We start from the raw sequence: 16,868 nt of genomic DNA, 5'->3' as shown, positions 1-16,868 counted from the left end.
ACACCGTTTCTTGCTGCTAGGCTTCTACTATTGGACTGATCCAAATTGTTGTCATGCTGGGCTGGGCTAAACAAGTTAATAAAGACACGGACTAAACTTGACACAGTTTGTGGCCTACGGCCCAAATTCGAAACTAAACAAACTAGACACTTGTCACACCCTCAAAATCCACACGCGGAGTATTACCGCGAGGCGTGTGACGACCAGGATCTTAGCCACTAATTATTTTGAACGGATTATTTGATGTTACAAACGTTAGCATAATTAGCGACCTAATTTAAATTTTTCAAAACATTGTTTAAGTTCACAGCGGAAAGGGGAAGAAACCACATCATAATTGAAACCACAAGTTTATTAACATGTTACTTACGAACCACGCACTCCTTCCGATTGCAACGTCCGTCCAGAGCTGTATCGAGCAACCTGCAAAGCATGCAGTAGAGTGTCAACATAACGTTGGCGAGTTCACGTGTTTGCAGTTTTCCAGTTTTAATTCCAAAAACTTGTTTTAACCAGTTAATTTACCCGTTTATACATGCCATGGGGAGCTACCCCATAAGTAAGCGACTAAACTGTTTTTCCAATACCGAACACTAGGTAACCGTTGCGTTTCCGCAGGATGCCCCGATGTCAATGTTCTATCATCATTGACGGATGCCTGAGTACATTAGTTCACGACCGATCCCATACCATGGCACGGTGTGAGGTTGGTAAGACCTAAATAGCGCTATCAACTAATAACCCGTTCGCCTGGCCCCGGCGACTAATCGGTATTATGTATAGTAGGGACTTGAGTGATAGAGTTTCGTTTAGTGTTGCTCGTTGCATTTCCGTATAAACAGTAATTAACTAAAAGCTCCCAATAACAAGAGAAGAAAAGTAAGTTTGTATCCCTCACCGGGGATAATGTTGTTACCCGTATCCCACACAAGGAGATAGAAATACCGCATCCCTCATAAGGAGATAGTAAGCAATTCCAAACCAGGAAAAGTTGTTTCGTTCCGTTTCCCAACCACCGGGAATGCATGCTTTAAGTAAAAAGTAGTGAACTCACCTTTGCTTTGCTCGGTAGTCAATTTACTTGTGTTACGTTGGTCAATCATACCCTATTATGGTTATTAAATATTTATTAGGTTCGTATGCAAGTAGTGTCACGCACAAACTACACGAATCTAATACATAGCACGTAAGTCACACTAGCATATACGTTATTGGGCCTATCCTAACATATGAGCAGTTAAACACTAGCAGCACATAGTCCAGTTAAGCAGTGGCAATTAACACACAGTCCAAAACAGGTTATCACATAGTGCGGCCCAATAACGGAGTCCAACAGCCCAGTCGAAACTAGGTAGTCTCGACTCGAGACTAGGAGGTCTCGAGTCGCAACCTAGCGTTTTCGAGTCGCAACCGAAGATTTCGAGTCGCAACCGAAGATTTCGAGTAGTGCCTTCTTGAGTCGAGACCCTGAGGTCTCGAGTCCGGTCTCGAGTTATGCACATATGAGTCGCAACCGAGTAGTGTTTCGACTCGCAACCACTGGTGAAACCACTGACGAGTGGTCTCGAGTCGCAACACTGATGACCAACTGTTGAGCCGAAACCACTAATGAAAACAGTTACTGGGTGGTTCCGAGTCGAGATCACTGATGAAGCTCCTGTTCTTGACTCGCAACCATTGTGGGATCTTTCAAGAACCCTTATCCAGATCAGTGCCATCCAATCAATTTTCATTAATATGTTTTATTCTACCGTACTACTGTCGAATCAGATCAAAACACAGAAATTTCAAATATTCATAACATCTCTAAATAGTTTATCATTTAGGGTTTTCATAGTTTCATCCAACAGATTCATTCAGACAAGACAACAACACACATCATACAGGTTCCTAGTCAATTATGAATTACATTTCATTGTCCTTATCATTACCTACTGTTTCACCAATGATGTTGAAAAATTAGATTTATTATCATTACTTACTTGCATCAAAACCCTATATCAAATCAATAAACATACATTTAGATCTAACCAATAGCCACAACACATACTAGTTCAACCATTTAAATGTAAACAGTTTACTATATCATCCTTAATAATCATCAATCGTTCCCTAAATCCATCGGTTTTCATCAGTTTGTTTTAGGAGTTTTCATGCTAATAAAACAACAACTTTATCATATTAAATCACATATCAAAATCCCAATGGACATTCATTCACAGAAACCTTCATAACTATCGAACACCCATCAAAATGAACATAATTCCATTTCATAAACTAAAATCACACAGAGTTCAAAGACCAAGTACTGATGGTTATTCACTGACCGAGAAAATAAGAGGTGACAGGGGGGGGGGTGCTCGCTGCCACCGCTCCAGCCGTTTCGGAGCTCCGGCGGTTAATCGTTGCTGGTGAACTTTACTGCAACCAGCATTGTCCATCATCAGCTACTGTCACCTGCCACTAGAGTCACCGGAAAAAGCGGCAGCCGCCGTCTTCGTCGCCGCACCATCGTACGGAGGTGGTCGGCACTCTCCCTTCTTAATTTTCTGGGTTGAATGTGCGTTCATAGGTATCGAAGGCTTGTGGAAAAAAAGCATGTTGGTGAGCTGTATGCGGTCCGGAATAATCGTTCGAGGACGGGTCAGAGGAGGAGAGGAGCGAGAGTAGAGTGAGGGGTGGGTGAGTGGTTAATTCAGGTGTGGTTCGCCGGAAAGGCGGCGCCGGAGTCCTGGCTCAGGTTGCCGGAATCTCTGATCGAGAGAATGAGGGAAAGGGGGAAAAGTTTTGTGCGTGCGGCTGATTGAGTGAGCAACTAGGGTTTTTGGGCTTTTTGCAAAGAAAATGAAGAGGTGGGAGGTTTAAGCTTATATTTAAAGGGTAGGGTTTTAGGTTAGTTGGGTTGGGCCTAGCCCAAGTGCGTGAATTCGTCACACGATTAGGCTCCCTGCTCAACGGACTGGCCTAGTCCTGTTAACTAATACGTAAATAATAGGATCTCTCGTCATGGATTATTATTTCCGAAATAACAATAATGATAACAAATATAATACCAATAATAATAATAATGATGATAATAATAATACTAATAATAATAATAATAAAATGCTCGTCTGTCGACGGTCAGGGTCAAGGGTTCGAGTTGTCACATTCTCCCCATGTTACAGGAATTTCGTCCTCGAAATTTAAGTAAAAGTCATGCGATTCACTCCATATATATATATATATATACACACACACACTTGGATTACTATTTGTAGATACAAGCGTTTCCACAGAAACCCACAAAACGAACATGTAAGTCACATAGCACATAAAATCACATAGCACGAAAAATCCCGTAGCACAAGACCCACATAGCTCGTACGTATCTCGCATAGTAGAATTTCACAAATTTAATTATAACATCCAAGTAACGCACAGGAAAACTCGAAGTGTCACATTATCCCCAAGTTCAAGAAATTTCGTCCCGAAATTTAGCGCGCAGCCACTAACAAGCTAGTGTGATTAAACGTTTTCGTGGGGTGTCACATCATCCCCATGTTGGCTTGAAATTTCTTCCCGAAATTCAGTTGTAGCTTCAGTGCTGGAAGTTATGTTTGTAAACAACTGGGGATACATGCGCATCAGCTGGTTTTCCCGTTCTCAGGTACACTCTGGGCCACAGCGTGAGTTACAACGAACTCGTTCTGTTAGCTACACTACGCTCGAGGGTTTTGATTTCTTGATCATTGATCTCAACCGGTTTCTTAACGAGGCGTAGTTTGTTGCTGATCACGAGTTTCTACAAAAAGAACAACTAATGTTTCGTCTGACAGACACTTCTGCAGATTAGGCACGTAAAAGACGTTGTGTACCGCACTCAGCTCTTCAGGCAGGTTCAGTCTGTAAAGCTACCTTACCGATCCTCCCGGTAATTTCGAATGGTCCAACATGTCGCGGATTAAGTTTGCCCTGTCTGTCAAAACGTACCACACCCCTCCCAGGGTGAAACTTTTAAGTAGAACCCAGTCTCCGACTCGGAGTTCTAGAGGTTTCCTACGCTTATCCGCGTAGCCTTTCTGACGGTCTGGAGCTGCCGCCATGCGTTGTCTATTCTGGGCAATCCTACCCGTTGTGTCAAGTGCAAGTTCTGGGCCGGAAATTTGGCTTCCGCCCAACACAGAGGTGACCGGCATCTGCGTCCGTGCAATGCCTCAAATGATGCTGCCTGAATGCCAAGGCGGTGGCAGTGGTCGGAAGAGATTCTACAAAGGGAAGTGTCACTCGTGTCCATGGTCGATGACACATGTTCTTAGCATGCCTTTGAGTGTTTGGATGGTGCATTCTGCCCAACCACCAGTTTGCGGGCGATAAGCGATGCTCATGCCTAACAGTGTGCTAAAAGTCTTTTGTGCACAGCCTTGCGACGAATCAGATGCAAAACGTGGGTTTCGATCAAAGGTGATAGAAGTTGGCACTCCGTGCCCCGCAGCTACTCCTATTAGGTAGATGGTTGTAGGTTCAGAACTTATCGGTTTCCTGTGTCGCATGCCGTCGCGTGCCGTTACTAGCAGACATCTCATCAATGCCTCGAGCAGGTTAGAATTAGATGGAAGCATCTCATAGATCATCTTCCACTTGCTGGCGTTCCGGCCTATCGAGCATCTCCCTAAGGCCAGGTGATACTTTTTCGAGTTTAAATCATGAGGGGTTGCTTATATGGTCGAGAAATGCGGGCTTCGCGATGTCCAGAGTCGCGTGTTGAAAACTCAATAAGGCGGTTTGCGTCGTAAAAGTATCAGGGTAGAGCGTGGGAGTCGTCCTGTTTCCCACCGGTTTTCGGAATGGGTTCGGAAGTCTCCGAAAGAACCAAGTGTCGAATTTTTGACAGGATGGTGTAAATTCGAGTGTCGTAACTAGGGGTTGATCGTATCGAGTTCGAAGGACAGTACTTGCCACACCCGTTACCCCCGGGGTATCCTTGGCAAGTCGCTCCAACGAGTAACCTTCGCTCCAACGAGAAGGAGAAAGATCATGGAGATCCGTGAATCATAACATGAGCAGCGAGACAATGCAAGAAGGGTAGTCATATTTGTTGCGTTCATCTTGAGACAAAACATGAAGGCTTTGGGATCGGCAATAGGGATTATCTGTCGTCGATGAGGTAGCTGGTCGTACAAAAGTTGTGGGCGTTCAGAACAAAGGACGTCGCTTGCTGATAAGGGGTGCTACGTTGATGTGGTTAGCACAAAAACGAAGTAGCTAGTGAGGGATGGTCGTCGCGCGGGTCAGTAGATTTTAGGGTTTACCGAGACGGGTGGCAGGATGTGATTTCTCAGGTTGGTAGAAAATCAAGTTCGAGTGGATTAGTCTGAGTCGTGCATATGAGTTTGAAGTAGCTCTTGCGTCGTTGAGGGGTTCGATGTGAAATTACGAAAACAGGTTCTCGAGAAAAGTACGATTGAAGTAATATGTTGTTGAATTTCAGGGGCTGAAAAGTTTGTCGGCCAAAGGTCGAGTCGTTGAATTCACCAAACTGAAGAGAGATCTGGTCAAGGTTTCTAAACAGAGAAACGTGGATGTCATGATAAAGAAACGATAGGAGCGGGGATACCATCCGAGCGATAAACACGAATTCGTACGAAAGCTAGCGAAAGGATCCACAGAATCAGAAAAAAAGTCGTCAAAGAATAACGATTCTGGCAAATGGAGGATAAGGTAAGCATCTAGATTACCGTATTCGTCGGTGGGTTGACTGGCTCGTGTCTTCGTCTTGCCACGCTTTCAAACACCCCGGTTTGTAAGAAAGATATCACCTTGCTGGGTTTCGGGGCGTGTTAAGGTATAAGGTTCATCTTGAATAAGGATTAACCGTGTAACGAGGAATTAGGGGAAATAACTTCATGGTCGATGGAAAGGTGATACGATTGCTGGCATTACAGTGAGAAGCATACACCACATATGCTTTTTGTGTTCGAGACGTGCAAACAGAAACTCGAAAAGCGTAGACTTACTAGAACGCTACAAGAATCCAGGTGATCAGTCGGGTGAGGGAACAAGTCCCACCATTTAAGGCGGGAAAAGAAATACACAAGTAAAAAGGATGTGAATGACGTCGTCGTTCCTACTAATATTCCCTGTTGTAGGGGTGACTCCCCTTTGTCGATTCGTTTTCGTAACTTCTCTATGCGCTTCGTAGCAGGCCTCTCCTAAGCTAGTATATCGAGCGATCGTTCACCGCGCCGATTCGTTCCAATCCAGGGGTGATATCAGGACGTACAGGGATGAGGGCTTGGAATAACTTGTCCCTTGCCCTTAGCGTATCATGGTTTCGAACCAGGTTTAGGAGGACTCACTCCTGCTTAACACGTAACATGCTAGCCTAGCCTTCGCATGATCCACTGTATTAAATACTAAATAAACGCACATATATGCTAATTATACACGTACACACATGCGTGTTCACACACATAAGTTATGCACAAGTAAATGTCGTTAGCCTACCATTACCAGGTGAGCATCTGAGGTTGACGAACCTTGCAATCCGGAGTGTGGTGTAGTTGTGGTTTCCATTAAAGAACGGTTATAGTCTGGTTTTCTTAAAACCTAGTTCGCTATAACCAATGGCTCTGATACCAATCTGTCACACCCTCAAAATCCACACGCGGAGTATTACCGCGAGGCGTGTGACGACCAGGATCTTAGCCACTAATTATTTTGAACGGATTATTTGATGTTACAAACGTTAGCATAATTAGCGACCTAATTTAAATTTTTCAAAACATTGTTTAAGTTCACAGCGGAAAGGGGAAGAAACCACATCATAATTGAAACCACAAGTTTATTAACATGTTACTTACGAACCACGCACTCCTTCCGATTGCAACGTCCGTCCAGAGCTGTATCGAGCAACCTGCAAAGCATGCAGTAGAGTGTCAACATAACGTTGGCGAGTTCACGTGTTTGCAGTTTTCCAGTTTTAATTCCAAAAACTTGTTTTAACCAGTTAATTTACCCGTTTATACATGCCATGGGGAGCTACCCCATAAGTAAGCGACTAAACTGTTTTTCCAATACCGAACACTAGGTAACCGTTGCGTTTCCGCAGGATGCCCCGATGTCAATGTTCTATCATCATTGACGGATGCCTGAGTACATTAGTTCACGACCGATCCCATACCATGGCACGGTGTGAGGTTGGTAAGACCTAAATAGCGCTATCAACTAATAACCCGTTCGCCTGGCCCCGGCGACTAATCGGTATTATGTATAGTAGGGACTTGAGTGATAGAGTTTCGTTTAGTGTTGCTCGTTGCATTTCCGTATAAACAGTAATTAACTAAAAGCTCCCAATAACAAGAGAAGAAAAGTAAGTTTGTATCCCTCACCGGGGATAATGTTGTTACCCGTATCCCACACAAGGAGATAGAAATACCGCATCCCTCATAAGGAGATAGTAAGCAATTCCAAACCAGGAAAAGTTGTTTCGTTCCGTTTCCCAACCACCGGGAATGCATGCTTTAAGTAAAAAGTAGTGAACTCACCTTTGCTTTGCTCGGTAGTCAATTTACTTGTGTTACGTTGGTCAATCATACCCTATTATGGTTATTAAATATTTATTAGGTTCGTATGCAAGTAGTGTCACGCACAAACTACACGAATCTAATACATAGCACGTAAGTCACACTAGCATATACGTTATTGGGCCTATCCTAACATATGAGCAGTTAAACACTAGCAGCACATAGTCCAGTTAAGCAGTGGCAATTAACACACAGTCCAAAACAGGTTATCACATAGTGCGGCCCAATAACGGAGTCCAACAGCCCAGTCGAAACTAGGTAGTCTCGACTCGAGACTAGGAGGTCTCGAGTCGCAACCTAGCGTTTTCGAGTCGCAACCGAAGATTTCGAGTCGCAACCGAAGATTTCGAGTAGTGCCTTCTTGAGTCGAGACCCTGAGGTCTCGAGTCCGGTCTCGAGTTATGCACATATGAGTCGCAACCGAGTAGTGTTTCGACTCGCAACCACTGGTGAAACCACTGACGAGTGGTCTCGAGTCGCAACACTGATGACCAACTGTTGAGCCGAAACCACTAATGAAAACAGTTACTGGGTGGTTCCGAGTCGAGATCACTGATGAAGCTCCTGTTCTTGACTCGCAACCATTGTGGGATCTTTCAAGAACCCTTATCCAGATCAGTGCCATCCAATCAATTTTCATTAATATGTTTTATTCTACCGTACTACTGTCGAATCAGATCAAAACACAGAAATTTCAAATATTCATAACATCTCTAAATAGTTTATCATTTAGGGTTTTCATAGTTTCATCCAACAGATTCATTCAGACAAGACAACAACACACATCATACAGGTTCCTAGTCAATTATGAATTACATTTCATTGTCCTTATCATTACCTACTGTTTCACCAATGATGTTGAAAAATTAGATTTATTATCATTACTTACTTGCATCAAAACCCTATATCAAATCAATAAACATACATTTAGATCTAACCAATAGCCACAACACATACTAGTTCAACCATTTAAATGTAAACAGTTTACTATATCATCCTTAATAATCATCAATCGTTCCCTAAATCCATCGGTTTTCATCAGTTTGTTTTAGGAGTTTTCATGCTAATAAAACAACAACTTTATCATATTAAATCACATATCAAAATCCCAATGGACATTCATTCACAGAAACCTTCATAACTATCGAACACCCATCAAAATGAACATAATTCCATTTCATAAACTAAAATCACACAGAGTTCAAAGACCAAGTACTGATGGTTATTCACTGACCGAGAAAATAAGAGGTGACAGGGGGGGGGGTGCTCGCTGCCACCGCTCCAGCCGTTTCGGAGCTCCGGCGGTTAATCGTTGCTGGTGAACTTTACTGCAACCAGCATTGTCCATCATCAGCTACTGTCACCTGCCACTAGAGTCACCGGAAAAAGCGGCAGCCGCCGTCTTCGTCGCCGCACCATCGTACGGAGGTGGTCGGCACTCTCCCTTCTTAATTTTCTGGGTTGAATGTGCGTTCATAGGTATCGAAGGCTTGTGGAAAAAAAGCATGTTGGTGAGCTGTATGCGGTCCGGAATAATCGTTCGAGGACGGGTCAGAGGAGGAGAGGAGCGAGAGTAGAGTGAGGGGTGGGTGAGTGGTTAATTCAGGTGTGGTTCGCCGGAAAGGCGGCGCCGGAGTCCTGGCTCAGGTTGCCGGAATCTCTGATCGAGAGAATGAGGGAAAGGGGGAAAAGTTTTGTGCGTGCGGCTGATTGAGTGAGCAACTAGGGTTTTTGGGCTTTTTGCAAAGAAAATGAAGAGGTGGGAGGTTTAAGCTTATATTTAAAGGGTAGGGTTTTAGGTTAGTTGGGTTGGGCCTAGCCCAAGTGCGTGAATTCGTCACACGATTAGGCTCCCTGCTCAACGGACTGGCCTAGTCCTGTTAACTAATACGTAAATAATAGGATCTCTCGTCATGGATTATTATTTCCGAAATAACAATAATGATAACAAATATAATACCAATAATAATAATAATGATGATAATAATAATACTAATAATAATAATAATAAAATGCTCGTCTGTCGACGGTCAGGGTCAAGGGTTCGAGTTGTCACAACACTAATTAACGTTTTTGACCCGTAACATAATAAAACGAAAAACATAAACGAAACGCGGCAGATTAATCTTCGGATGATCTTGATTATGATCTTCATTCACCTCCCTAAGCGAGAACATCCGAAGCCCGCATCTTGATCACTTCTTGCAATTGTTGGTGACATCTATCTTGACCACCACTTCGTCATCACTCGTTTCTTTGAGCCAACCATTGTTGTTTGATTTTTCAGCCATGACGTTTGCATTCTTCCCACGCTTGCCCTTCATGAAGTCGAAATACCATTCGACTAGTTCCAAGTAGTAAATGTAGGCAACCTTGACTTCGTGTGCCGTCCGGCTCATAACCATACTTAGCCGCGATCACGTCCCATAAATTCTTTTCCATCACTTCCTTGAATCCACCGTTAAGCCTCACGATTCGATGTAACAAGATTAGACTAACTTCAAGACCATCGATTAATTCGGGTGGCATTGCTTTTTCACATACGATTCCAAGAAAACTTGGAATAAAGCAAATTATAACATTCTAGAATGGTGCATCGTAGAACCTTTGATGATTCTCTAGTTCCTCGTGCAACATGATGAGATCTTTCGCTTCTAGGCAACTTTCAACGATCACGTTATTTTCGATAACATCTTCCTCGTGTTGTGAAAGAATTAACGCTCGTTCCCGAAGCGTTTCTTTTGATTCATACGGATTATCTTTTTCACCCTCGAATTATATCATGAACGCCTTCTTTGCTTTCTTGGAATAAACAATTTCTTTCTTTCTTGCCCTTGAACTTTCACCATACGCCTTTTTCTTGTTCCTTTCCTTTTCGAATACCTTCTCATAGTAATCTTCCAAACACTCTTGAAACTCCTCCTTTTCTTTCTTGTACCCGTTGTCAACATCAAGATTATCATAAAACGTGTTGAGATAATCTTGTTCTAAGTCCACTTCCGACTTATCTTCATAAATATCAAACCCCTTCGAACGACTTCCGAACATCTTCTTTTGTAAACATGTATCCCCCATTGTAACCGTTTCAATTCCTTGAAACTAGAGTTGTTCTAGCTTAACACATTCTTGTCTAGACTAGGAGCGTAACTCACATATGGGATTGTTTTGTCCCTACCATCCACCGGGACTCTAACTTCTCCAATACCATGCACAAACGAGAAATCCTTCCTATTTTCGTTTATCACTAACCCAAAGTGCCTTTTGAAATACTTGAACACATTCCGGTTTCCCGTCATGTGTGTTTTGTATGTAGGATCAACAACCCAATCGAATCCGATTTACCGCCACACGTATCCTTAACCAAATAATTACTTTCAACTGGTAGTGGCGATAGATTAACATACACCGTAGTCGGTCTCAACCGATTTTCCCTTGTCTTCCCTAGAACGGTTTCCATCATTGTCACAACCCTTTCCTGTTCCTGTCAAACCTTTGGCTCTGATACCAATGTTGGTATCATCGTCATCGGAAACCCAGGACCAGTCGGAACGGATCGAGTTATGACCGCATTCACAATCACATTCAAACGAACAACAAACTTGACAATACTTCATAACGAATCAAACGAACAGTAACTATACTGAATGATAATAAAACTAACCGAATAAACTTCTGAATATGTATATATGAAACAGAATTCAGCATGTGCGTAAACGAATAACTAACAGCCCTATTTATATTTGATGAAGCGTTGTGTCTCTTTGATCGAACAGGTACGAGTTGTATAACTTCCGTATGAAACGTCGCGTCCTTTTCTTCATAACTGCTGTATCCGGATTATTTGTTAAACACATCGTTTCTTGCTGCTGGGCTTCTACTATTGGACTGATCCAAATTGTTGTCATGCTGGGCTGGGCTGAACGAGTTAATAAAGACACGGACTAAACTTGACACAGTTTGTGGCCTACGGCCTAACTTCGAAACTAAACAAACTAGACACTAATTAACGTTTTTGACCCGTAACATAATAAAACGAAAAACATAAACGAAACGCGACAGATTAATCTTCGGATGATCTTGATTATGATCTTCATTCACCTCCCTAAGCGAGAACATCCGAAGCCCGCATCTTGATCACTTCTTGCAATTGTTGGTGACCTCTATCTTGACCACCACTTCGTCATCACTCGTTTCTTCAAGCCAACCGTTTTTGTTTGATTTTTCAGCCATGACGTTTGCATTCCTCCCACGCTTGCCCTTCATGAAGTCGAAATACCATTCGACTAGTTCCAAGTAGTAAATGTAGGCAACCTTGACTTCATGTGCATCGTCCGGCTCATAACCATACTTAGCCGCGATCACGTCCCATAAATTCTTTTCCATCACTTCCTCGAATCCACCGTTAAGCCTCACGATTTGATGTAACAAGATTAGACTAACTTCACGACCATCGATTAATTCGGGTGGCATTGCTTTTTCACATACGATTCCAAGAAAACTTGGAATAAACCAAATTATAACATCCTCGAATGGTGCATCGTAGAACCTTTGATGATTCTCTAGTTCCTCGTGCAACGTGATGAGATCTTTTGCTTCTAGGCAACTTTCAACGATAATGTTATTTTCGATAACATCTTCCTCGAGTTGTAAAAGAATTAACGCTCGTTCCCGAAGCGTTTCTTTTGATTCATACGGATTATCTTTTTCACCCTCGAAGTATATCATGAACGCCTTCTTTGCTTTCTTGGAATAAACAATTTCTTTCTTTCTTGCCCTTGAACTTTCACCATACGCCTTTTTCTTGTTCCTTTCCTTTTCGAATTCCTTCTCATAGTAATCTTCCAAACACTCTTGAAACTCCTCCTTTTCTTTCTTGTACCTGTTGTCAACATCAAGATTATCATAAAACGAGTTGAGATAATCTTGTTCTAAGTCCACTTCCGACTTATCTTCATAAATATCAAACCCCTTCGAACGACTTCCAAACATCTTCTTTAGTAAACATGTATCCCTCATTGTAACCGTTTCAATTCCTTGAAACTAGAGTTGTTCTAGACTTAACACGTTCTTGTCTAGACTAGGAGCGTAACTCACACATGGGATTGTCCCTACCATCCACCGGGACTCTAACTTCTCCAATACCATGCACAAACGAGAAATCCTTCCTATTTTCGTTTGTCACTATCCCAAAGTGCCTTTTGAAATACTTGAACACATTCCGGTTTCCCGTCATGTGTGTTTTGTATGTAGGATCAACAACCCAAATCGAATCCCATTTACCGCCACACATATCCTTAACCAAATAATTACTTTCAACCGGTAATGGCGATAGATTAACATACTTACTTGGACAAATCGATGCGATATGACCAAATTTCTTGCACTTGAAACAACGAATTCCCGGTTTCCTTGGTCTTCCAACCGGTGCACTTCCCTTCATTCCGGATTTCTTCACGAACCCATTTGGAACCATTCTCTTTGGAAACTTCTTTGCCAGTGACTTCCCGGTTCGTATGGTTGGCTTCCCCTGCGCGTACTCATTAATCCCTTCCGCTGCCCGGCCGCACTTTCCACTACGAACAACATCTACACCGTAGTCGGTCTCAACCGATTTTCCCTTGTCTTCCCTAGAATGGTTTCCATCATTGTCACAACCCTTTCCTGTTCCTGTTAAACCTTTGGCTCTGATACCAATGTTGGTATCATCGTCATCGGAAACCCAGGACCAGTCGGAACGGATCGAGTTATGACCGCATTTACAATCACATTCAAACGAACAACAAACTTGACAATACTTCATCACGAATCAAACGAACAGTAACTATACTGAATGATAATAAAACTAACCGAATAAACTTCTGAATATGTATATATGAAACAGAATTCAGCATGTGCGTAAACGAATAACTAACAGCCCTATTTATATTTGATGAAGCGTTGTGTCTCTTTGATCGAACAGGTACGAGTTGTATAACTTCCGTATGAAACGTCGCATCCTTTTCTTCATAACTGCTGTATCCGGATTATTTGTTAAACACATCGTTTCTTGCTGCTGGGCTTCTACTATTGGACTGATCCAAATTGTTGTCATGCTGGGCTGGGCTGAACGAGTTAATAAAGACACGGACTAAACTTGACACAGTTTGTGGCCTACGGCCCAAATTCGAAACTAAACAAACTAGACACTAATTAACGTTTTTGACCCGTAACATAATAAAATGAAAAACATAAATGAAACGCGGCAGATTAATCTTCGGATGATCTTGATTATGATCTTCAAACTAACAAACTCACCTGAAGATGAGTTAGTATTTTCAGATCCGCTCCAAAAAACCCATGGAGTTAAATCAGAGTGAGGTTGAATGTGATGAAGAGGGGAGGTTTGGAAGGCTTGAAGGAATTCGGAGATGGTTATTCTCATGTCGACCGATAGAAAGAAAGTGTAGATCATGTAGGGGGTTTATATAGTGGTTGAATGCATGATTTTGGAAACAAAAGTGTATGACTTGTATGGAAGTTATCTTACTCCGTGATTTTATATTTTTTTAATTAAATTTGAAATCAGTGGATCCTATTTTTTCGTTACTGGGAGGCAAAAATTGGGTCCACTCAAATTGGGTCGGATTAGTTAAAATAGAATAAAATTAAACTCTCTTGTATCATATATGCAGGCCAAGAAATTGTCCGTCAGCTATACTTTTAAAGTGGCTTTTCTAGTTGGTGATTTTATGTTTGCACAATCATCATGGTACCTTGTGAATCTTGAAAGCCTGGAGATCATAAAGCTTATTCGTCAGCTATATCATTGCATTGTCTTGTTTTTACTTCAATATAGGAGTGATAAATGGGTCGTGTTTGAGAGTTGGCCGGTTGAACCCGATAATTTGATACCAACTCGAACACGACACTAGCCCGAAAATCATGTTATGAGCCTAAGCACGACATAAGCTTTCGCACGCTGACAATAACGTCCGAAATTTATTTAATTTTTCACATTTTCATATTAATACACTAAATAAATTATAATTTAGAAACAAAAGTAAAATTGTATATAAAATAATTACATTTAAAATTTTAAACTGCAAAAATGGTCATTCCTGTTTAAACTTTTATATTTTGGTATAAAATGCCTGATCCATTTAAGTTATGACAACATATTTTTTTATAATTTGTAATAATATACATGTTAAACGGGTCAACCCACAGACTTACCACTCTGCCAGGTCAACCCGACACAATTTGTTTAGCTAAATGTGTTTGTGGGTTTGACTAGAAACTATTTAGACTAAACCCAAACCCGCAAATTTTGTGTAGGTTCGTGTCGACTGTCTTGTTTTCGAGTCATGTCAAAAATTCACACCCATGCTTCAAAAGGCTTACATTAGAAAACAGAAGCTAAAACTTGAACTATAAAAGGGTATTAAAGATTTTGCTAACGGTGAAATTAAGCAAGCTTTGAGTTTGTTCGATGGTGAAGTTGAACTCGATGAATACTTGATCAAAAGCTGCTATAAAACAGCTTCATTAATCGTTGCTAGTAGTAAAGGAGTGGCGGTCTTTAGCGGGGTTGACAATGACATCAACGAGCAAATGTACCAATCCGGCGAGAAATCTTGGTCTGTCATTCCAGGTTGTTGATGACATATTGGATTTTACACAGTATGCAGAGCAGTTGGGAAAGCTAGCTGGCGGTCACCAGGCGAAAGGAAACCTAACAGCACTAGTGATATTTGCCCCTGAAAAAGAGTCAAATCTGAGAGAAATAATCGAGTCAGTGTTTTGTGAAACGAGTTCTCTAAGTGAAGCTATTTAGCTTGTGATGAATAGTGGTGGGATTGAAAGAGCCCGAGTTCTTGCTAAACAGAAAGCTTTGCGTGGAATGCCTTCCTCAAAGCGAGTTTTGGTTAGCCCTTGAAGGCTAGATTGTGTGTAAGGCTGGCTCTGAGAATTCATGCACCTTGTTCGAACTCGAAAAAAACGTACCCTTAGGCCTTAACGAAATTGGGTATTGGGAGGTCTAAACCTAATGACAATGGGCTATTAACTAATCTTTTTTTTAACATAAAAAGAGAAATTGACACATTAAGTGTATTTATGATAATTTACATCGAGATAGTTGGTAAACGGGCTACAAGCTGCGCCGCTACTCTAAACTTTAAAATAGTTTTGTAAATGGGCCTATGTTGGTGTTTGTATGGGTATACTCTATAAATTTATTTTTTTTTTACATATACATATCATTTTTTTAAATAATGTGCCCTTCGAAATATCGGGCCCTGACTGGTCGTCCTCCCCGCCCACCCTCAGTGCCGGCCATGATTGTGTGGTTCGAGGTTATACATTGGCTTTTTATCATAGATCCGGAAATTCTTTTTAAAAAGAGCATAGTTAAGATCAATGTGATCTGGATCACTATTGCAAGCAAGAAATGGGTAAGTGCTTATATAAAATGGTGATTTATTTGGGATAAAATTCGAGTTTCATCCAAGGCATAAGTGATTCCTTAAACGTGCCCGCAGACGGTGAGTAAGAAGTTGCAAACACTGCAGTCGAGTGTGGGCTCGAGACTTGAACTTTATCAGCTAGCTAACTAGAGCCGGTCAAGGGCGTTATAAACACTTTTCATGGCGGGAAGCAACACCTCCCAAAGTTCTTGATAGCTACCACCTAATATCTCATTTCCAACAGCGATACCGGCAATGCGCGGCCCGGGCAGAAAAGGCTCTACATTTTCTTTAACCCAGTTCATAGCCTGATCTTCATTCACGCCTCTATCTCTTAAAAATTCATTCCCCTTCAACCGGACCATTATTTCATTACCTGACCCTTTAAAATCCTTAAAAATTCATTCCTGAGCTAGACCATTATTCACCATCTATGTACATAATTCAATGAGCTTGGGCTACAACTATAACAAAATCATTTGTACGATTAAGGATATAAGACCAGATATCAGAAATCTGTAACTTTTGAAACACGCAGTTCATTGAATAGTTTGCAGGCAATATAAAGACGGTATACCAAAATCACAGGATCGCCAAAGGAACAAGTGACAATCAACATAAAGAATCAATGAAATAAAAGAAAGTCATCAGAAGAATTACACAAAAAACAGATATGAACTCATTTGAGAAATTGATGGTGTTCGATAAGCCTGTTTGTAAACAGCAACAATTTGAGCTAACATGATGGTGACCTTGAGGTGCTGTAAACTACAAGCTTTATAAAAGATGGATGCTTGGTAATTGGTTTTAAGAACTATTCTATTGTGTTTATCAGGCCAAATAAAGAGGTGACAAAACA

The 16,868-nt window shown here is 41.6% G+C and overlaps 1 pseudogene; it reads left to right on the top strand.

The window, feature by feature from the left end:
* Positions 1–13,494: 13,494 nt before the first annotated feature.
* On the top strand, positions 13,495–15,480 carry LOC110895030 (annotated as a pseudogene).
* The last annotated feature ends 1,388 nt before the right edge of the window (positions 15,481–16,868 follow it).

Source organism: Helianthus annuus, chromosome 2, assembly GCF_002127325.2.
Source record: "Helianthus annuus cultivar XRQ/B chromosome 2, HanXRQr2.0-SUNRISE, whole genome shotgun sequence".
NCBI lineage: Eukaryota > Viridiplantae > Streptophyta > Magnoliopsida > Asterales > Asteraceae > Helianthus > Helianthus annuus.
Note: the sequence above shows the minus strand (reverse complement) of the source record. Positions and strands in the feature narration are given on the sequence as shown.